Source organism: Perissodus microlepis, chromosome 4 (genome assembly GCF_051167445.1).
Source record: "Perissodus microlepis isolate ML-2025 ecotype Zambia chromosome 4, ASM5116744v1, whole genome shotgun sequence".
NCBI classification, from domain to species: domain Eukaryota; kingdom Metazoa; phylum Chordata; class Actinopteri; order Cichliformes; family Cichlidae; genus Perissodus; species Perissodus microlepis.
This window is the reverse complement of record NC_140464.1, coordinates 11,232,516-11,256,408: the sequence shown is the minus strand read 5'-3', so window position 1 is coordinate 11,256,408 and position 23,893 is coordinate 11,232,516. Positions and strand designations below refer to the sequence as shown.

General features: G+C 41.3%; 1 pseudogene across 1 annotated transcript; it reads right to left on the bottom strand.

Moving 5' to 3' along the window:
* Positions 1 to 8,427: 8,427 nt before the first annotated feature.
* Positions 8,428 to 16,361, bottom strand: LOC146388386 (uncharacterized; annotated as a pseudogene). The gene is made up of 20 exons (XR_014799997.1): positions 16,262 to 16,361; positions 13,669 to 13,772; positions 13,432 to 13,570; positions 13,184 to 13,302; positions 12,939 to 13,088; positions 12,684 to 12,854; positions 12,136 to 12,596; positions 11,894 to 12,017; positions 11,678 to 11,814; positions 11,319 to 11,574; positions 10,895 to 11,137; positions 10,596 to 10,772; positions 10,396 to 10,503; positions 10,190 to 10,316; positions 9,919 to 10,085; positions 9,545 to 9,741; positions 9,269 to 9,452; positions 9,020 to 9,115; positions 8,769 to 8,900; positions 8,428 to 8,539 (listed from the first exon to the last, which is right to left on the bottom strand). The product of XR_014799997.1 is annotated as an uncharacterized LOC146388386 (transcript).
* Positions 16,362 to 23,893: the final 7,532 nt, after the last annotated feature.

The following is a 23,893-nucleotide window of genomic DNA, read 5'->3' as shown; positions in this document are numbered from 1 at the left end:
TGCCTGTCCCATTTGGTTCTTTAGCCATCAAAATTGTTGTCTGAAGACCAACAAGGATACCCAATGGATTTACTTTGCCAAATGGATCATCATGGCCTTGCCGTATTGGTCCATTTGATCGACCTTTGTTGTTATTATTTATTTTATTATATTTTCAGTTGTTACAGACGGGACAGACATGACTGAGGGATAGGAAAGGGAGAAAGAAAGATGAAGGAAAAGAAAAACAGAAGGGAAGAGGGACAGTGAGAGAGGGCACTTAAAAAGAGAAGGAAGAGAAAAAAAAAGAAAAAAAAATCTCCTGGATCACCTGTTGAGAGAAAAAGAAGAGAAAACAAGCAAAAAAAAACCAAAAAACAGAGCAACATACTAAACACAACACCATCACATTAATCTAGCTAAGTGTAAACAGCAGTAAATACGAAATGTTGAATGTTGTTGTGTAGCAAGCAGGACCGACAGCGCACATTGTGCTTGGAAATAGCAGCCAATAAAGGTATAGTTTATGTCTATGAACAGTGGACACCCGTGTGCACACCTGTGTGGATCAGCGCACTTGTATTCAAAAGGTTTCCCCATGTAATAGCCCTGTCCCCCAATTTTGGTCCTGAAGTCAGTCATTTCATCAAGTTTGGCCTTTTGTTGGTACTCGAATTGCTAGTGCTAACAGCTCCAACAGTTTCTGTGCTTGCTGCAACATGTTTTGCATTTAGATGGTACCGTAAGGTTGAAGTGCTTTGGTGGTATGCAAACTCCTTTTTGCACAGTTTGCACAAATCTACGCTTTTATCAAGACTTCCGTCGGGCAGTCTCTTGAAATTAAATTTGCCTCTGATCAGAATCTTGTGATCTTGTGATTCTTCTATTTTAGTAGCTGTGTTCATCAGTGTAATTGGTATACCAGGAAATCATGCATTAACAAATGTTCCCCTTTGCTTCGAATGCAAAGTGTGATTAAATGTGTTAATTTTTTTTAACGCATTTCCAAATAAATTAAGTGCAATTAACGCATTATATGTCCACCCCTACACACCAAAAAAATTCCAATTGGTGGTTTGACTCCTCACCAGAGTGGGTAAGAGAACAGGGCACTGTTGAAATGTTACTATGCAAGTAACCCCATAGGAAGGGGTTGCTAGAGATCGACAAGGTAATACCACACAACTGCTATGGCAAGGGGCAGCCAGGTCATGAGGGAGATATCATCACCCCCTACGTATGGTGGAAGAAGGAATGTTGAGTGCGAGAGCAGCCTCTGTTGCCGGTTACCAAGACTACGTGAGGTACCCTCTGAAGGTCTAAGATGTGAATGCAGCACTACGTACAATCCCTACTGTGACCATCATTGAAACCAACCTGCTGATCTACACCACAGCAGCAGCAATCAGATGCTTGACTACAAGATGAGTATGAACAGTATTAACAGTACTAACCCTAACCCATCCACAGGGGTGAGAGGGGAATTATACAATGTTACAGCCCCTGGCCTTAAAGAAGAAGTGAGGCAGACCAATTAGCAACTGATTGGTCACACCTGCACCTTTAAAAGGCTGAGGAACAGTGTGCAGTTGCCCTGTATTGCTTTTGTCTTTGAGTTTTCTTTGTATTGTTGATTTACTTATATAATGTTAGTTTTACTGAAGCCTGTAAGGTTAATTTTGATTTCTACTGTTTGAAACCTGAAGTGAAAGCCGTTTGGGTTTTGCTCCTCCCCTGTGTTTTGTTTTATTTGTTTTTCAGTTAGTCAGTTTAGTTAGAAAGTCTTTCTAACTATTATTATTATTCTAACTATTATTTTCTTTTAAGTAGTTAGACACACACGCTTTACTAGAAAAGTGGTTTGGTATTGGTTGTTTGTTGGTTTGGTAATATAATAGCCTTTTTAAGTCCAATCTTACCATCATGACACTATCTTTTATGTTACCTTCTCTGACCTCTAGGACTCCTAACATAAGTGGGGGCTCGTCCAGGAGACACAAACAGGATCCCTGTGAAAATGTTTTTGGCTTAGGGTAGTCTTTTCATTAGTGTTCAAGTGCTATGTTGGCTATATTTTGTTTGGCATGCTTTTTAGCGGCTCCGTCTTTTGAACATCTTAATAATTGCCACGAGTGGGATTTGCTGCACATTGTGGACCACTTTAAGCTGCAGGTCCCAACACCAGTCCTTAAAAGTGATTTAAAAGCTCTAGTAGTGGCCAAGTTGATGGAAGCTGGTTTGATTCAAGCGCCTGATCTGCCTGAGGTTTCTATTGCGCCAAGCCAAGCTGCCTTGTTTCAAGAGGACCATAAAGATGGTCCCAGTGTGGATGGTGAGGTGGATGAGTGGGGGAAGACAGCTTGTACACTCCCTAGCTATGATCCACTGTCTTCTAGGACTTCAAAAGGCCAAGATGGAGCTTGGCTAAAAGTGTTGTTATGTCTCCATTTGGAGGCTGAAGAAAATGGCCAGGCCAGGCGAGCTCAGCTGGAGATTGAAATTAGGTGGCTGGAGATAGAGGCAGACAAAGCAGTAAAGCTGCACAAGCTTGAGATGGAATCCCAGCCTCTGCTGACTCTGTGGGTTCTACCCCCATGTCTGCTACAGCATTTGATGTCAGCAACCTAGTGCCAGCTTTTAGAGAAGCTGAAGTTGACTCATATTTTGCAGCGTTTGAATGCATTGCTGGTGCTTTGCAGTGGCCTAGTGATATTTGGCTCCTTTTGTTACAGTGCAAACTTTCTGGTAAAGCTCAAATGGTGATGGCCATTCTTCCTTTAAAAGGCAGTCTAAATTATCAGTGTTAAAGCAGCTGTCTTGCAGGCTTATGAGTTGGTCCCTGAAGCTTATAGACAGAAGTTTCGACAACAGAGGAAACCTTATGATCAAACTTATGTGGGATTTGCCAGAGAGAAGGGAATCATCTTTGATAAGAAAGACTTTGAAAACTGCATCCTGAGCATGTTGTTCTGTATTTGAATAAACAGAAGGTGGCCAAGCTTGAAAAACACAGTCAAATTTCCAACAGAGTCCCGCAATGAGGTCCTTGGTTGTGGTGATAAGATTCCTGACCCTTGTTTTGAACCTTTCATTTTTGATGGATTGGTGTCACTGACAGCTGATCACCCTGATCGGAAACCAGTAAGTATTTTGAGGGACACTGGAGGATCCCAGATTGTCATTCTCTCTAGCGTCATACCTTTTTCAGCAGAGAGTACCTGTGGTTTCAACTCTGTTCTGCATGGGATAGAGCTGGGCTACGTTCCCAGGCCAGTTCACAGAGTCTATATAAAATAAGACATAGTTACAGGATTTTTCCCTGTTGCCATTTTCCCTGCCTTACCAATAGATGGTGTGGCCATGTTAATGGGGAATGACATTGCGGGAAGTTTAGTACTTCCATGTCTGGAGGTTTTAGACAATCTCCTAAATCAGAAGACCACAGACTTCTTCAGACTTCCTTCCAGATTTCCTAATTTTCAGAGGAGGGTAAACTTTAAACTGAGGAATACAATGTTTTGTTACTTCTAGATAAGGTAGAGCCAGAGGAGCATTAGGGGCCTTGAAGAACACATCGCTCCCCCTGACCAGAAAACACTTGTTCTCAGCCCTACAAGCTGACGAAACATTACAAAGCTGTTTCAATCGTGTGGTAAGTGCTGATTAACCCAATAAAGACCAACATGCCTATATTGTAAAACAAGATGTTTTAATGCATCAGTGGTCTCCATCAGTTGCAGAAAGTGCAGTTAAACAGATTGTTATGCCAACCATATATAGACATAAAGTCTTGTCCCTGGCTCATGCCAGTGGTCTGGAAGTGTGTCACAAAAACGTACTGGGTTTGATTAAAGCATTTACCATACTGCTGGTAAACCAAATCAGGGGATACACTTAGCTCCATTATGTCCTATTCCTCTAGTGGATCAGCCATTTGAACATGACCATGTCATAGTAGACTGTGTTGGACCACTACTGAGAGCAAAGTCTGGAAATCAATATCTGCTTACCATCATGTGTGCTGCTCTACGTTTCCCTGAGGCACTCTGCAGTCTATTTACACTTACAGGCCAGTGGACACTCTTTCAAATGCAGCAGTTGACTCAAATGACAAATCTGTGAAGGTAAAAAGATATCTAGGAAAGAGAGTAGTGGATTTTTTAGCCAGATTGTTTAAGAGTGTTGATGGAGAAGTATAGAGAATGTCAGAAAGGGCTGGACTGTGTCTGGATCAAGAGTAAGCATATTATAGAATGCCAAGAGAGTGGGATCCTTGTTTGCAAAGGTGATGGACAGGCTGACAGATTAAGTCAGGCAGAAGTCTCCATAGACCAGGGGTCGGCAACCTGCGGCTCCGGAGCCTCATGCGGCTCTTTAGTCCTTATAGTGCGGCTCCGTGTGGTTTGGGAAAATAAATTAGAAGTATTTAGCTAAAGTGTATTTTATTTATGTTAGTTCTTTTTTAACTTGTAGTTCTAAATTGGAAGATTATTGTGATATTGAAATATAAAAATACAATTATATTCTTTTATTTTTTCATCGCTCAAAATAAGTGTCACACTCGCGGAAGCCGGTGTACCCGCTGAAACGCCGTGCATTTATCGAGACTTTCAACCCCAGGTAGGCCAGTTATGGACCTTCGGATCCATGTTATGTCAGCAGCTGTTCTCTACCGTGAACTACAGGGAGTGCAGAATTATTAGGCAAGTTGTATTTTTGAGGAATAATTTTATTATTGAACAACAACCATGTTCTCAATGAACCCCAAAAACTCATTAATAGCAAAGCTGAATGTTTTTGGAAGTAGTTTTTAGTTTGTTTTTAGTTTTAGCTATTTTAGGGGGATATCTGTGTGTGCAGGTGACTATTACTGTGCATAATTATTAGGCAACTTAACAAAAAACAAATATATACCCATTTCAATCATTTATTTTTACCAGTGACACCAATATAACATCTCCACATTCACAAATATACATTTCTGACATTCAAAAACAAAACAAGAACAAATCAGCGACCAATATAGCCACCTTTCTTTGCAAGGACACTCAAAAGCCTGCCATCCATGGATTCTGTCAGTGTTTTGATCTGTTCACCATCAACATTGCGTGCAGCAGCAACCACAGCCTCCCAGACACTGTTCAGAGAGGTGTACTGTTTTCCCTCCTTGTAAATCTCACATTTGATGATGGACCACAGGTTCTCAATGGGGTTCAGATCAGGTGAACAAGGAGGCCATGTCATTAGTTTTTCTTCTTTTATACCCTTTCTTGCCAGCCACGCTGTGGAGTACTTGGACGTGTGTGATGGAGCATTGTCCTGCATGAAAATCATGTTTTTCTTGAAGGATGCAGACTTCTTCCTGTACCACTGCTTGAAGAAGGTGTCTTCCAGAAACTGGCAGTAGGACTGGGAGTTGAGCTTGACTCCATCCTCAACCCGAAAAGGCCCCACAAGCTCATCTTTGATGATACCAGCCCAAACCAGTACTCCACCTCCACCTTGCTGGCGTCTGAGTCGGACTGGAGCTCTCTGCCCTTTACCAATCCAGCCACGGGCCCATCCATCTGGCCCATCAAGACTCACTCTCATTTCATCAGTCCATCAAACCTTAGAAAAACCAGTCTTGAGATATTTCTTGGCCCAGTCTTGACGTTTCAGCTTGTGTGTCTTGTTCAGTGGTGGTCGTCTTTCAGCCTTTCTTACCTTGGCCATGTCTCTGAGTATTGCACACCTTGTGCTTTTGGGCACTCCAGTGATGTTGCAGCTCTGAAATATGGCCAAACTGGTGGCAAGTGGCATCTTGGCAGCTGCACGCTTGACTTTTCTCAGTTCATGGGCAGTTATTTTGCGCCTTGGTTTTTCCACATGCTTCTTGCGACCCTGTTGACTATTTTGAATGAAACGCTTGATTGTTCGATGATCACGCTTCAGAAGCTTTGCAATTTTGAGACTGCTGCATCCCTCTGCAAGATATCTCACTATTTTTGACTTTTCTGAGCCTGTCAAGTCCTTCTTTTGACCCATTTTGCCAAAGGAAAGGAAGTTGCCTAATAATTATGCACACCTGATATAGGGTGTTGATGTCATTAGACCACACCCCTTCTCATTACAGCGATGCACATCACCTAATATGCTTAATTGGTAGTAGGCTTTCGAGCCTATACAGCTTGGAGTAAGACAACATGCATGAAGAGGATGATGTGGACAAAATACTCATTTGCCTAATAATTCTGCACTCCCTGTATGTTAAAAACAAACACCGCTCACGCCTCACAGATGACAGCTTACAGTCCTGCGTAAAGATGAAAGTGATTTCGTACAGCCCCGAAGCAGAAGTTCCATTGTAAACATATCACGGCAGACCTGACGATGTTTGCATGAACATGCTTTTCAGCATCTCTTTATTGACCACTTTTCACACACGGTTGCTGTACGCATACAGCCGGCTGTAGCTTTTCAGCTCACAGCCCGAAACATACCAACACAACAGCATAGATAGCACAGACGTTAAGGCGGCGAGGCGTGATTGCGGGTGCTGCTCAGGAGCGTCCCCTCCCCTGCAGCGGTGCTGCAGACCGCACCCGACCACACACATTAACCTGGTAAAATACATATTTAGGCAGAATTTTGCAAATATCTATTTTTCATCTTTTAGCAGCATAGTGCTTTTTTTCCAATTATTTTTTAAAAGTCAGGTCAAGGCTCCAAAAGCCCAAAGGCAATATAAGGGTGGCAGCACAACCGTTTTTGTTTGCTGCATGGATCATTTTAGTTCAGCTGGGTGTCTTTCCTTTTGTTATATGTCTTTAAGAGTTCAAAATGTGTTAATTACATAAATAAAATGTAACTTTCTCTGTAGCACTTCATGGATTTCATAAGCAACACACCTTAGTTGTTCACACAAAGCATAAAGGTAAAAAACAATATATACAGTGTTATCTTCATTTTAGATGTCAAAATGTATTTGCAGCTCCCAGTGTTCTTGTTTGCGTGGAAACCGGGTCCAAATGGCTCTTTGGATGTGAAAGGTTGCTGACCCCTGCCATAGACTATGACGTTGGTAGATGACAGTGTGATCTGTAGTGAAAATAGGAAGTGGATGGAAGAGAACCTGGAGAGTTGGAAGTACACTAAAAAGAAAAATAAAATTCAGTAGAACCAACCAGACAAACAAACAAACAAACAAACAAACAAACAAACAAACAAACAAACAAACAAACAAACAAACAAACAAACAAGCAAGCAAGCAAGCAAGCAAGCAAACAAACAAACAAACAAACAAACAAACAAACAAACACGTGTGAATGAGGAGAAGACAGATGTAACAGTCTCTGGGTCTTTGAATGTTAATTTATCTGTAGTCCAGTCTCTATGTCAAGTGTTTCAGTCTAGGTTCAGTGTGATTTCTTCTGAGCATGAGATGTGCCGTGGGGGAGATATCAGATTTTATTAGGGGCCTGTATAATTCATTTGATGACTGCCCATTTTCAGTTTAGGTAAGCTCTACAGCATGATTAAAAATAGAAAGCCACCAACATGTCACGGCTGAGCAGCCAGTGTGTTTGTGGAGCAGACCCAAATACAGACACCGGGGAGAAGCACAGCAAGTGTGGCCTTATGTGTCAGTAAGCATAAACAGATGTCAGAGACCTCTGGAATATATATAAAGTTGACCATGTGCCTGTGCAGTTGGCTGATTTAATCAGTAATGTGTGGCTTGTGTTTTAATCACATTCTCATGCTTTGGTTTTATGTGAAGGACATAGTGAATTGTGAATTTGTCAATTTAGAATGTATTGCTCATACTGTAAGTGTTTGAAGAAACAAATTAGTGAATTAGAGAGAATTAACTGTATAAACGGAGGCTATATTAGGTTTATAACAGTATTATATCAGTGGCATAGCTTTGTGTCCACACTTGAACTGCCTCAAAATTAAACTATAAAATGATAACTACAGATTTCAGTCTGTCTTTTTTTATGTACGTTTCTTAAGACCCCACAGTTTCTCAACTGTGGGGTCTTATTTTGACACTTCTACCTAATGTCCCTATCAAAGTTTGGTAATAACATACATTTGGACCTTTTATTATCAGCCTTTATATACTGCTGTATCTCAAGGAATATTTTTATAACTGTAAATAGATAGAATTAAGAAGTCAAAATCAATCATCTTCAGTTTAATTTGAAGATGCCTGATTGAATTTGTGTTAATATGAACCTCGTTTTTTAAAAATATTAATCTAACCATGCCATGACTAATGCTGAAAGCTAGGGAGAACACTAAGAAGAAGCACTGTCCCCATATGAAAGGACAATGTCCTGTAGCTATAAATCATAAATCATCAATTCTGAAGAAACTACTGTGTTGAACATTGTATTTTCCAATTGAACTTTTACAGAATGCAGAGTAAATGATACTGAATAAACATCATTAAATCATAGTCAAAGAGTTTATTAAATCAGTACATCATAAGAAGCCAATTCAACAGCTAGTTCATATTTTATGAATGCCATCAAAAAGTTTCAGAGGATGTCCATTATTCAGCACTTTTGCCCTGGAAGAAAGAAGAAATAAAAAAAGACTTATTCAACATATATTAAAAACGTTTGTAGAATTTGTCCCATCTCATTTTATATAGCTGGATTGAAATTTACACAGGGCATAAAAATATCTACACTGTCTTCTACTTTCAATCCACAGTAAATTATTAATGTATAGAACTTCTATCAAACAACTCTATTAAACAAAGCTAAATTTTCTGTAAAACAAATTACATGAATTACCTTTCCAACATCACGGCTCTTGGCTCTCAGTTTTTTGACCTGAGATTCAGCAATGTCAGCACGCTCCTGAGCTTCCTCCATCTCATGCTGGACCTTTCTCAGTCTGGATATGTGGGTGTTGGCCTGTTCTTCCTGTACAGTGTGACAATATGTTGTTGTTGTTTTTTTAAATATCTGGTCATATATGCTAAATATATGTCGTTTATAAAGTTATGCATTCCATATGTAAAATCGCAAAACATTTTACTCACAGCCTCCTCAGCCTGTCTCTTGTAAGCCTTGACTTTGAGCTGCAGCTTGTCCACCAGATCCTGAAGTCTGACCACATTCTTCTTGTCCTCCTCAGTCTGCATAGATAACAAACTGTTATTGACAGCTGAGGAAGAAAGGATTTAGGAACTTAAATTCTGCCAGGACCTATGTTAATGTAGGTTAATTAGTTGGTTGTTATTATACGTGTATGATTATTCTGATGATATTGGTTATGTTTAAAACTTTACCTTATCAAAGTTCCTCTGCTTCTTGTCAAGGTTGGCAGCCAGAGCATTAGCTCTCTCCACATCAATCATGAGGTCCTCCACCTCACCCTGCAGCCTCTGCTTGGTCTTTTCCAGTGAGGCACACTTGGAGTTCACAGCCTCAATGGATTCCTCAGCCTCCTGCAGGCGCTGGGCAAGCTTTTTCCTATTGTTTAAATAATTTTGTTTTTATTAAGGCTGAATTGGTTGGTTTTAAGTCTGAAAACTAATTTAAACAATGAAAGTATGGTGACTTACTTGGCCTCCTCCAGCTCCTCAGTGCGCTGGATAGCATCAGTCTCATATTTGGATCGCCACTGAGCCACCTCACTGTTGGCCTTGGACATTCCTCGCTGCAGCTCAGCCTTGGCCTCCTGCTCCTCCTCAAACTGCTCTCTGAGCAGATCACAGTCATGACGTGCTGACTGAACAGCATGAGCCAGGGCGTTCTTGGCCTGTTGAAGAGACAATCAATGTCAGGTGGACAACTTTAGAGTCTAATGCTGAGAGGATGAGAAATTTAAATGGTAACAACTAGGAACCAAATTAGAGGACAGTCCAGCTGATTTAAAACTTATGTGTTTAAAGTAGTAAGTGCTATGATATATAAGAAGAGAGAAAATAGTTCCAACCTTCACTTCCTCCTCAACGTGTCTCTTCAGTTCCTCAATCTGCTGAGTGAAGGCCTGCTTGCCCCTTGTGAGCTGAGAAACAAGAGCTTCTTTCTCCTCAAGCTGGCGACTGAACTCACTTGTAAATAGTAAACAGGTTCTATTATTAGTTTTCTTAATTTTACCGACTGGTTAGTCGCAATTTGTGGTCACCTCTATATTACGAATATATCTAAGTGTTTAAAATTGATAACACCACCAAAAGACAACTTCTTTGTTATACATCACTTACCATTCTCTGTTTGAAGTCTCGCCTTCTGGGCATTAATGTCATTCAGCTGACGAACGTTCTCATCGTTTTTGGCTTTGAGTTCACTTAGTTGATCCTCAAGAGTCCTGCACATTTTCTCCAAGGTCCCCTACAGTAACAAATTGCAAGATATGTTGTAGATTTTTTCAAGTTTAAAACTTGTAAATTCATCATTTACAGTTGAAGACTGTACATGAAATGGATTCCTGGGCCAGTTTCAGATCTCCCTCCAGCTTCCTCTTGGCTCTCTCAAGGTCCATGCGGAGCTTCTTCACTTGCTCCAGTGAACCCTCAAGCTATAAAGTCATGTCAGTTGATTCAAATGGTTGGAAAGACAATGATTCAATACTCTTTCCATTAAAAATCAATATGATTATAATTTTCTTACATCATCAACTTGCTGTTCCAGCTTTGTCTTGGCCTTGGTCAGAGTGTTGACTTTGTCCTCCTCTGCCTGGAGATCATCCAGTGTTTGCTGATGGGCCTCTTGTAAGGCTTTCTTCTCCTTTGTTAACTTGGCAATGGCCTCATCCTGAGATGCCATCTCCTCTGTCAGGTTTTTCACCTAAGAATTGTACAAAGGATGTATTTAAATATAACTTAACAACTATATCTCAGGAAAGAATTAATATATTTGAATTTAGAGGTTTCTGTTTTTTAAATAACTCAGATATAGATAAATTGAACCTTGTTTTCTGTGGCATGTTTCTCCTTCTCCACTTTGGCCAAGGTGAGCTCCAAGTCATCAATGTCTTTCTTCAGCTCAGAGCATTCATCCTCCAGCTTCCTCTTCTTAGCAGTCAGCTCAGCATTGATTTCCTCTTCATCCTCCAGTCTCTCACTTGTCTCTTTGAGTTTGGCCTCGAGCTGGATCTTGCTCTTAATGAGCCCCTCACACCTTTCTTCAGCATCAGAGAGATTGTCAACCTCCTATAATACATTGAACAGAAAACAATGTATAATTTAGTGTTGTCATGTCGTGTGTCTTGGCAATTCATTATTCATTTAAAAAAATCTACATTCTGTTGTGCCACATACACAGTCAGAATCAGCTAACCTGCATACAAGAGATTATAGGCATTATATATTTGTTCTTTTGTTTCATACTTACTGCAGCCACTTGAAGTTGCAGGTCATTCTTTTCCTGCAGCAGGCCGACCATCTTCTCTTCCAGTTCCTTCTTCTTGGCCAGAGCAGCAGCCAGGTCTGTCTGCATCTTCTCATAGTTCTCCTTCATGTTCTGCAACTCCTTCTCAGTCTCAGCACTCTTCAGAAGAGGCTTGATCTTGAAGTACAGTTTCAGCCATGGCCAGTTCTTGACATTCATGAAAGAACGGATGTTGTACTGGATGGAGAAGATAGATTCTCTAAAAACCAAATATGAGAGTGTTACTTTTAGTGTCGTAGGATCTTAATATGAGGAAGGAAATACAAAAGAGAATACAATAGAGTTTAGTATGATAATGTTACCTCCTCTCCATCATCTTCACAAACTCTTTCCTCATGACGTATCCTCTGCAGAGAGCCTGAGTCATGGTCACCAGCTCAGCCAGTTTCTCATCTCTCATCTCCTCAAGAGTGCCCAGCAGACCAGCTTTGAAGAACACCTATTTAATCATTGAAAGCATAAGTACAAGTGCAAATGGACAGTGTTTTTTTAATGTCTATTAATATAATGAAGTGTACCTTTGTGTGCCCAAACATGTACTGTGTGTGATCCACATCAATGGAGCCAAGCAGCTTCTCTGAAGCTTTCTTGTTGTCAATGAACTGTCCCTCAGGGATGACGCTGGCATTCAACACTTTGTATCTTCAAGAGAGATACAATTACAGTTGTTACTTGGATTTTTCTTCCATCATATTCAAGTTTCCCCTTTACAACAACAATGAAACCATTTTTCCTTTCCAATATTGTAATGTGCTGTCACCTCTGCTTGAAGTCACCATAGAGGATTCTGCTGGGGAAACCCTTCCTGCAGATTCTGATGCCCTCCAGTACACCGTTACACCTCAGCTGGTGGATGACCAGGGCGTTCTCCATAAGACCTGAGAGTCAGAAATGTGAACACTTTTGTTTCTTACCTTCAGCTCCAGCATGGGCTGCGTAAAGGAAGCCCAGCAGTTTGTTTGATGACTTTTGGTAGAGCTGAACAACTGAGTCATTCAGTGGGTCCTTGTTCTTGTCCAGCCAGCCAGTGATATTGTAGTCCACTGTACCAGCATAGTGAACCAGGGAGAAGTGTGCCTCAGCCTTGCCCTTTGCAGGCTTTGGCTTCTCAAAGCATTTGGTCTTGCCAAGATGCTGATCGTGCAGCTTGTTCTTGAACGTTGTGTCAGAGGCCTTGGGGAACATGCACTCCTCTTCAAGGATGGAGAAGATGCCCATTGGCTGAGAAAATGGCACATGTCATATTAAAATTTCAACAGAGGTAACATATGCAACCCCATGTACATTTCTTCCAGAGCAGCTGTTTACCTTCTCAATAAGCTCAATGCAGGCAGCCAAGTCCATACCAAAGTCAATGAACTCCCATTCAATGCCTTCTTTCTTGTACTCCTCTTGCTCCAGGACAAACATGTAATGGTTGAAAAACTGTTGCAGTTTCTCATTGGTGAAGTTGATGCAGAGTTGCTCCAAGCTGTTGAACTGTAATAGTACAAACATGTCTAATTTCATGGCAATAGAGTATTTAAAGTTTGAGAAATGTGGTGAAATGTCTCAAGTGCTCACATCGAAGATCTCAAATCCAGCGATATCCAGCACTCCAATGAAGAACTGTCTGGGCTGCTTTGTGTCCAGCATCTCATTGATACGGATAACCATCCACAAGAACATTTTCTCATAGACAGATTTGCACAGAGCTGAGACAGCATTGTTGACCTAGCGAACAAGAATTCATAATGATACAAAACCCAGAATACAGCTATAATGTCCAAATCTTTAATATAACATTATTAAAAATTTATTTAAATTACCTGTGGGACGGTCTGACTTTTGGTCACCATCTCATTGCTGCCTTTGAGTCTTGGGTAGCACAAAGCTTTCAGCATATCAGCTGAGTTCAGGCCCAGAAGATATGCAGTCTTGTCCGCCACTGAGGAAAAATAGCACAATATCTAATTAATGTACATTTCTTCAAATGTTACTTCCCTCTAATGTCCCAATCCTCCCAATTATAAACAAAAAAACTTCATAATGACAATTTTACTATTTTGCCAGTTACCCTCACTGCCATCAGGTTCAGCCTGCTCTTCACGCTGCTTCTGCTTGAATTTCATGTTGCCATGATGCATCACAGCACCAGTCAGCTTGTAGATGCTTAACTTCTCTTCAGCACTAAAGCCCAAGATGTCAATTGCAGTCTGAAATTCACACAAATGAAAGAAACAAATATTCTGAAAAAGAAAAGAGATTTATGCCCAAATGCAAGAATGCAGATAAACATGAAATGTGATTTTACATCTGTTGCAATGAACTCCTCCACATCATTGATGCTCTTGACAGTGACTTCACCCTGACTGATCATTGGATAGTCATAAGGGTTAGTTGTGATCAGAAGAGCCTCTGTAATAAATAAATTAATTAATTAATTAAAAAATTGTCTCATTATATTTTCTTTAATTCTTGGAACCACTGAATGAAAGGCAGAGTCTTCAGCTATCATGCTACTTTCCTGTGGAACCAGTTTCCAGTATAGATTCAGTAGACGGACAACCTCCAATTGAATATTAAGCTGAAAACTTTTAACGCTTTTATTTAAAACAAAGTTAGGGTTGGATCAGGTGACCCATGAACATTCTTTTAGTCACACTATGCTCAGAGTGCTGGGAGACTTGCATTAATGTACTGAGTATATATTTTCCACTCAGATTTTCAGGTTCATATAGCATTACATTGACACAGTTTATCACTAAGCACGAAGTGTACCCTATGGTAACCAGTAATGAGATTTAAATTTGGAGAAGTCCTGAAATGTCACTGGTATACAGTTGCAGGACATAAATATCTCAGGCATCTGTCATCAAATTCAGCATCAGACTTTCTCTTAATGCCAGACAAGTATTGTATATCTCTACTGGGAACAGACTTTAAGGACGATTGGTCAGCTCAGATAACCAAATACCAGAACAATGTCACAAATAATACTGATGCATTTCTGCAAAATATAAAGATACAGCTTTTTTTATTTGTTTTTTTGTTTTGTTTTTTTGCCTAGTAAGTGATAAATGATTAAAGTAAAGGACCCACACATGGCTTAATATTTTCCATCTTATCAGCAGATGAAAAGGTATTAAGGTCAAAAGTAAATCCGGGAAAGGTTATCTTATGTTTCCTGGATTTTATAAGTCTTCATAATTTTACAATGAGGAACAGCATTGTATCACAGACTGTAGAAAATTTGTTGTTTTGTTTTTTTTCTTGTTATTGGTAAGCCTCTGCCAGACTTTACTTCTGACAAACAGAAGTAAAGTCTGGCAGGGGTGAGCCTCTGCCAGACTTTACTTCTGACAAACAGAAGTAAAGTCTGGCAGAGGCTCACCCCTGAGCCACAGTCGCCCCAAGACCGTGGCTCAGGGGTTTGGGAAGCATATGTGTAACCGGAAGGTCGCCGGTTCGATCCCTGGGCTCTCTGTCCTGGTCGTTGTGTCCTTGGGCAAGACACTTTACCCTACCCTTACTGGTGCTGGCGAGAGGGGCCGATGGCGCGATATGGCAGCCTCGCTTCTGTCAGTCTGCCCCAGGGCAGCTGTGGCTACAACCGTAGCTTTCCTCCACCAGTGTGTGAATGCGCGAATGAATGAATAGTGGCATTGTAAAGCGCTTTGGGTGCCTTGAAAAGCGCTATATAAATCCAATCCATTATTATTATTATCATTAAACACCCCCTCTCTGACATGCTGTTTTTAGACTTAATCATGTTACTGACCCGTTGCTAATTAATCTTTTAAGATTTTTAAGATTTTAACCTGTGGAACGTTCCTCCAACTGTTTCTTTCTAATACTATGTTTACTCTAATACTATGTTTTGGAAACATGTTGCTGTCATCAGATTTGAATGTTTTTAAATTAATAGTAAAATGTCAGAACATTAACATATCAAATCCTTAAATGTTCCCCATCCCTGGTGGATAAAACTGTACAGTTATCCCCACTTTAAAATACTTTAAAATATTGTAAGACATATAGATTTTATCCACTTTCTCTAATCTTTATAACTAAACTTTTAGAATTTGAAACAGTACACAGAAAATAAAATAATAAAATCAGAAATGTTCACTTTCAGTGCACATGATCACTGGTCAGTAGAGATCCAGTTGATCCAGATCCTGTTCTTGTCCAACTTTTCATTAAGCCAGGCAGCACTGCTGTTAAAAAATGAAAACTGCCACTCAATACATTAAAGAGCAATGAAAAGGATTAAGAATCTGTAGGGGGGGAAAAGAGTCCTACATACACAAAGTTATGATTGCAAGCTTCTTATTTTAACCTGTTGAATTACAGTTATGTACGCAGGCTGCTGTCTCACATCTCATAGTTAGAAAGCCTTGCTGAAAGGGCTCTCTAGGGAGAAATGTTAAGCACATGACTTGTTTAGTTTGCAACTGATGGTGCAGCTGCTGTAATGAGATGATAGAGAGGAGCCACCACACTCTTATGCAAAAAGATTGTTCCTAACCTCATTCAAAAATTAAAACCTATGGTCCATTATGAAATAAAACACATTACAGAGGAGATTCATTTTCACATACTTATTAAATGTCAGTACATAGTCACAGTTGCCTTTTTTTCCCTGATGGATATTTGCACACCATAATCCTCTTGGAATACGCTTATTGATTGGAACACCCGATTTGGATGTCTAAGTTAATACTTTTGGCAATATAGTCTGCATATATATAAAAATTCCCCACTCCCCCTGCAAGTGTCTTTGTCCTTTCAGCTTGGGTCCTCTACCTGAGGTCTGGAAGCTATCAGTATCTTTGCAGCAATATTGTCTTCTGGTAGTGCAATCCCCTCAGCTCTGACTGCTTTTGCTTTCTTTGCCATCCAACCACACTTCTCTAGTGTGAACATTCCAATATTGTTGCTGTAGATCTTAGTGGTGTGGATCAGCGAGACTATGTCTTGTTCACCCCTACAGCTTGATGTCATCCATGTAGATGTGGTGGCTAAAATTTGCTCCATTCTGTACTTGTTCTAGTACAGAAGTCTTTTCAATGATAAGGCTGAGGAGGTTTAGGACTATGTAGAACAGCAGTGGGGACTGAGTATCTTCTTGGTAAATCCTGCACTTGATGCTGACTTGCACAATTGGCTTGAAGTTGGCTTCTATTGTTAATATCCACATATTCCTGATGAAGGCTCTTAGGGTTCTGTTGATCTCATATAGTTCTAAGCATTCCAGGATCCAAGTGTGAGGCATTCAGCCATAGGCTTTCTTTTAGTCAATCCTGGCAGTCCACAGGTTGCTCAGTCTGGTCTTACAGTCTCGAATTACTTGTCTATCTACCAGTAGCTAGTGTTTCTGTCCTGGTCTGGGTGAGTGCTGTTTTTTTCCACAGCAGCGGTGATTCCACCTCTGGGCAGAGTTGTCGCATCATGACAGACTGCACCTGGGAGTAATTTGGCGGTCAGCTTTTTAAGACCAGCGCTCACAATCACTCTCCGTCAGATGGTCTGCTAACCACCGTTAGTGTAGGCCGTGACAGTTCATGTCTGAGTTTCATAGTGTTGCTCATACTTACCAGTTTTTTCCTCTCTACTCACAGAAGTTCACCGGACGCCATTTTCTAACCTGCAATAATCAAATCTCTGTTCAGTCGCTGTTCTGCTCGGCAGCTTCACTGCTTATACCCCTGCCTGCCTCCCTGCTGGAACTGGAACTGGAACAGTTCGTATCTCCATTCTGGACTCACTCACAGCTCACCCGGACCACTTACCCTTCTAGGCTTTGCCACCACCTGCAAAAAGTGAGACTGTTCACAATTTGTCTGTTTCACCCTGGATCAGCGTGTGGAACACCCCTTGACACCTGTTCTTCTGTAACAGTGACTCTGAGCACCCCAGCCCCTTTCCCCAGTCTAGCCTTCACCTTAATCTCATGCCATGAGGTTCCTGTACTAGCAGTTACCCAGTATCGGGTTCCCCGGCTCTTGTACATGCCAGCCTGTGCGCATGATTTCTGGACTCTTTCATAGTTCCTCTAGTGTGTAATATTCATCATTCATGGTTTTGTGTGTGTATTCATGGTAACTATCATAGCCTTATTCTAGTTAATCATAGTATTGTTCTAGTTCATGGTTCATCATAGTGTGGTTCTAGTTCACAGTTTATCATAGTAACTCACCAGCTGTTAATCACAGTAAACTTTATTGTTATTAGTTTATGCATCCCCAAAAGTTGATTCTGTTCATCTGGACATAGCGTTTTCAGTGGAAGAAGTAGTATCAGGAGTATCGAAACAGTGACACATTTTTTGTAAATACTGGTGGATTTTAAACCCCAAAACAAGCTGCGCCAAAAATTGGTCCACCCCAAAGATCGGGCCCCTGACGCAAACAGAGTAATATAGTGTACGCTATTAAGTGCCATGAGGATTGCCAGGATTTATACATTGGGGAAACGTTTCTCCCAGATAAACAGAACTTTTGGGGATTTAGTTGCCTGGATGATTGAGCATGCATCAAGACATTAGTTTATGCACCATAGGTTAAATCACAGAAGTGCCTCGTGTGCAGGTTGAAGTATTATTTTGTTGTACATTCCTCTCATTGTAAATAAAGTCTGGTTCACGTTCATTCTCTGTGCCTCCGAGTGCTGTCTGCCTTTGAGTTCATACCACCACCAGAAACTGTCATGGTCAAGTGGCCATGACAGCCAACCACTTTATGGGCCCTTTATGTACTGAGCCATCTACACATTCGTCTTAGCTGCCGGATATTGGTTGGTAGTTGGATGGGACTGTTTCCTTCTGGGGATCTTTGGAGAATAGGACTCTGGTCCTCAGTAAGCCAGGTGTGTCTCATCCATTAGCAGCTGGTTCTTTTGTGCTGCTAGACTCTCATTATTTTCAATTAGTTTCTATTCAATTAGTGCAATTAGTTTCTTTAGCCAGTAGGTGTGAATCATGTCAGGGCCTGGTGCTGTCCAACACTTCATACTTGAACTTGTTCTTGAATGTCTGCCACTTTGATGGTTACTGAATAATGTTCAGGGAAGTTGCTGTGGTGTGTTCTTAGATATACTAGCCAATGAGAATTTTGTTACGTGTTGCATTGTTCTTCCACATGTTCTTCCGGTATTGCTTTTCTACAGCCTTGGTGGGGGTGTTCTATTCTCTTGCCAGTGTACACTATTGTGCCCATTGTTAGCACTTTTGTCAGTGGACAGGGTCACCACGGGTGCCTTGACTGGTCCCACTGGTTAATTACAATTAATTAATTTGAAAAAAATAATGTGTTAAAACAATAACGCATTTAATTGCACTTTGCATTCCAAGCAAAGGGGAACTTTTGCCAATGCATGATTTCCTGGAATGCCGATTACCGTGGTCCCTCGCTAAAACGTGATTCACTTTTTGCAGCCTCGCTGTTTCATGGATTTTTTTTGGTGCAATTTTGGATTTTTTGTTTTTGTTATTTTACAGCGCATTGTGTTCTGCTTCCTGATTGGCTGTGGACCATTTTCAATCAATCTCGTGCAGTGTCTCCTGTACAGTAAAGAATGCGTTCAGCTTGTCAAATTGACATAAATCTTCGGTAGCAGAAGACAACAAACACAACAGTGTCGACGTCAAAGGATTATAAGGCGCATTAAGTGAAACCAAACGGTCAGATAAGTCAAACTTTACTCAACTCATTCTGCCTGCTTCCTCTACTTCCGCACCATTGATTCATTAATGTTGCATTCTCTCGCAGCTGCTCTATTCCCATGTTCTGCACCTGAAAACAGGGTTTGATCAAGGGCTGGGTATCGTCACTGATTTCTAGAGTCGATTCGATTCAATTCGATTTGAATCGGGGAAATTTTGCATCAGACAGTCAGAAATATTATAATTCTGATCACGTATCAGTACATTTCCATATTTTTATATCTATAAAAAGAAAGCTGACATTTGCGAGACTTTATCAAAGGTGTAAGCATCACAGCAGATGCCTTTGTGTCGAACTAACTGAAAAACATGAAGGAGATTTTCCTGGCCTTGGATTTTATAAAAATATTCTGCAGTAGATCAAAAACGAAAGAAAACCATTAATCAACATATAAACATTAGCTGACGCTGCTGAAGTGAAGCAGAGCAAAGTTGCAGAGGTTTTATTAGAGACACAGCCAAGCATTTTGCAATTTTGCATAATTTAAAAAAGTTAAAATTTGTTCAGTAGCCTATTGAACGGTAGAAATGAGGCTTTCTTTTCGGAAGTAAGTAAAAGGAAAAAAACAGCGGCTGACAGCGCTGTAAACAACGGTAGACTTGTGCGTAATAAGCAAGCGAATAATGCAGAAAACAGATTTGAAGTATACTGCGAGAGAGAGAGAGAGAGAGAGAGAGAGAGAGAGCTCTGCATGAAGTGTGATTTTATCGTGGTGGAAGCAAAACAGCAAAAGTAAGAGGGAATTCATGACGATGTTTATGTGAAGCGTAGTTTGGATCTTCTTTTGCTGCTGGTTCAGTCAATATTGTTTGGAGAGAGATAAAACCTGCAGCTTCAGAATCAGCAGAATCTGCAAGTACTTGATGGTTGCAGCTTTTCTAGTGACCTCTTCATGATTCCTATTTGCCTGTGGGATCCCCAGGTACTTGTAACTGTGCTATGTCTGCAATGTTACCTTCTGGTAGTTCGATCCCCTCAGGTCTGACTACCTTCCCTCTCTTTGTTACCATCCGACTACACTTCTCCAGTCCGAATGGTGTACATGTGGCCAACTTCAAGCCCATGGCACAAGTCAGCATCAAGTGCTGGATCTACCAAGGAGATGCTCTGTCCCCACTGCTGTTCTGCTTAAGCCTGAACCCCCTCAGTGTGATCATTAACAAGACTGGCTACTGACTACAGAATGGAGCAGTTGTCAGCCACCTCCTCTACATGGATGACATCAAGCTGTATGCCAAGAATGAACAAGACATCGATTCACTTATGCACACCACCAGGATATACAGCAATGACATCGGAATGTCATTCAAACTGGAGAAGTGTAGTCGGATGATAAAGAAGGAAGGTAGAACTGAGGGGATCGAACTACCAGAAGGCAACATTGCAGAGATAGAGGACAGTTACAAGTACCTGGGGATCCCACAAGCAAATGGGAACCATGAATAGGAAAGCTGCAACCACCAAGTACCTGCAGAGGGTGAGGCAAATCCTGAGGAGTCAGCTGAACAGTAAGAACAAGATCTGGGCTATCAACACCTACGCCCTGCCTGTGATGAGATACCATGCCAGGATAATAAGCTGGCCAAAGGAGGAGATAGAAGCCACTGACATCAAGACCAGGGAGCTCCTGACCATGTATGGAGGGTTTCACCCCAAGTCCAGCATCATGAGGCTGTAGGCTAAGTGGAAGGAAGGAGGCTGGGGACTGGTGAGTGTCAGTACCACATAGCATACAGAAACATCTGTGCCGAGTATGGCATGGAAGTCCTGAGGTCAAAATGGGAGAGGCCCCCAAGGGTGGCGGAGAATGACCAAGCTAAGATCCTGTGGGACTATGTCCGTGGTGGTAGACAAACAGAAGAAGATGGCCGTACTGATAGATGTAGCAATTCCGAATGACAGCAACATAAGGAAGAAGGAACACGTGAAACTTGAGAAATACCAAGGGCATAGAGAAGAGCTTGTGAAGCTGTGGAGGGCAAATGTAACAATGCTCCCAGTGGTAATAGGAGCACTAGGTGCAGTGACTCATAAGCCAGATGAGTGGCTCCAGCAGATCCCAGGAACAGCATCTGAGATCTCTGTCTAGAGGAGCGGAGTCCTAGGAACTACGATACTGCGCAGAACCCTCAAACTCCCAGGCCTCTGGTAGAGGACCCAAGCTTGAAGTATATATATATATACCGTAATTGTCGGGCTATAAGCCGCTACTTTTTGCACAAGCTTTGAACCCTGCGGCTTTTAGTCAGGTGTGGCTTTTCTATTCTACGATTTGTTTTGTTTGTTCCGCTCTTGTACGGCACTACGTTGCCTGGCGGAAGGGCATGTGATCAGACACACGGTATCGGGTTCAAGAGTGGTATGTTGGTCACATGTCCATCCGCCAGGCAACATAGTGCGTACAAAGTAGCGCTATGCGTTCAGCGGGAGGCGTGGATGACGAGCGGCGATAAACTTGCGAAAAGCAAGTTATGCTCAACTCCACCGGTGGAATCTGACAGCGTGGAAAAGTGTGAAAACATCCATGATCACCAACGGATTTCGAAGGGCTGGACTGCTGCATGATGGAGAGGAGGACACCGCCACGGCCCTTCTGAGGGTGTTCGACTGACACTGACAACGAGGATTTGTTTGGTTTTGAAAGTGACAACGAAGGAAAGAAGCTGAGAGTGGATGACGTAGCCATCCTGAGCCTGTTCGTATCCGACACTGGAGAAGAGGACTTTGGTGGTTTTAGTGCGCAGGAAGATGGTGGTGAATGACTGACTTTTCTTCTTGTTAAAGCCGTGTCACTGCACCTGAGCCTAAAAGGTAGTCCGAATCTATTTTTCTGGTGTGCTGTAGGTTATTGTTATGTACTACATTTGTTACTCATTTATGAAGCACAGTACATGTTTCGTACTTGTAATTACTGCTACTTGTACATATACCTAAAAAGTTATGCAAATATGTACCCATAACTTGTTTTTCAAAATATTAATAAAAGGGGTGTGTCTCCAAACAGCCATCTCTTTCCTGACAATTCCCTTTGTGCACAATCTCTTACATATGATAAGTCAACACTGAAACACCTGCGGCTTTTAGTCAGGTGCAGCTAATGTATGTACAAAACAGGATTTTCCCCTGATTTTAGCTTGTGCGGCTAATATTCAGGTGCGCTTTGTAGTCCGGGAAATATGGTATACACACACACACATATATATATATATATATATATATATATATATATATATTAGGGGTGCAACAATACTCGTATCGATATTGAACCGTTCGATACAGTGCTTTCGGTTCGGTACGCATGTGTATCAAACAATACAAAATTTTTGATTGATTTTATCAACTTTTCTTCTGACGATGCTGTCTGTGTTGAGCGCTCAGTGGATCTGCGTTCCACTACTCTGCCTAGGCTGCACTGTCGAGTGCAGATCCACTGAGCGCAGCGCAAGCTAGCAAGACAGAAGCTAAGCTCATTGCAACATGGCAAATTGAACCTCCCCCACCCTCATTCAGAGCTGGTGTTTGGAACTATCTTGGTTTTCATGTGAAGCATGACCCTGATGCTAAGCGCGTCATGGACAAAAGTAAAACAGTATGTCGGATGTGCCACGCAATGCTCAATTGGTGGGAACTAGTGCGTTAGCTTGTTGACGCCGTCAAGCCCCACGCACGGGGCGATCCGCGGTAACTTGTTAACGGAGATTTGCCGCATTATGGCGTTAATGTCATTTTAACGAGATTAACGCTGACAGCACTAGTGGGAACACAACGAATATGACTGCACATTTACTCCAACATCATCCTAGTGCGAAGACAAGTGGAAGCAGACAAAAACAACAAGCACGCATGCTACAAATTTTACCCGAGTCATTTAGAAAGCCGTTAGCACATGTTTCTCCTTATGGGGACCTGATATGTTTAATATGCTGCTGAGAATATAGCCCAGAAAAAGCGTATAGTATAGCTTTTATTTATATATATATACCGGATACCAGGGAGAAAAAACCAAAAGTAATCCAATCCAGTAAAGAGCAGCTGTTGTGTGCGGGACCTGTCGGCAGTCTGAAGTTCACACCGAAAGCATCTGGAACCTTGCTACATACTGCGAAACCAGTTGTTGTGCCAAGGTAGGTTTCCCTGACAAAATTTGTTCTCCCTGCACAGAGTGCAGATCCAGTTTACTCCGCCTTCATTACAGAGAATTAGACATGAAAGTAGTGATGTTTTAGTTTTGTGAAAAACATGGCCAAATATCCAAATTTATGATATCTGTATCGGTATTGGACATAAATAAGTGGTATCGTATCATCTCTAATATATATGTGTGTGTGTGTGTGTGTGTGTGTGTGTGTGTGTGTATATATATATATATATACACACACACACACACGTACAGGGAGTGCAGAATTATTAGGCAAATGAGTATTTTGTCCACATCATCCTCTTCATGCATGTTGTCTTACTCCAAGCTGTATAGGCTCGAAAGCCTACTACCAATTAAGCATATTAGGTGATGTGCAACTCTGTAATGAGAAGGGGTGTGGTCTAATGACATCAACACCCTATATCAGGTGTGCATAATTATTAGGCAACGTCCTTTCCTTTGGCAAAATGGGTCAAAAGAAGGACTTGACAGGCTCAGAAAAGTCAAAAATAGTGAGATATCTTGCAGAGGGATGCAGCAGTCTCAAAATTGCAAAGCTTCTGAAGCGTGATCATCGAACAATCAAGCGTTTCATTCAAAATAGTCAACAGGGTCGCAAGAAGCGTGTGGAAAAACCAAGGCACAAAATAACTGCCCATGAACTGAGAAAA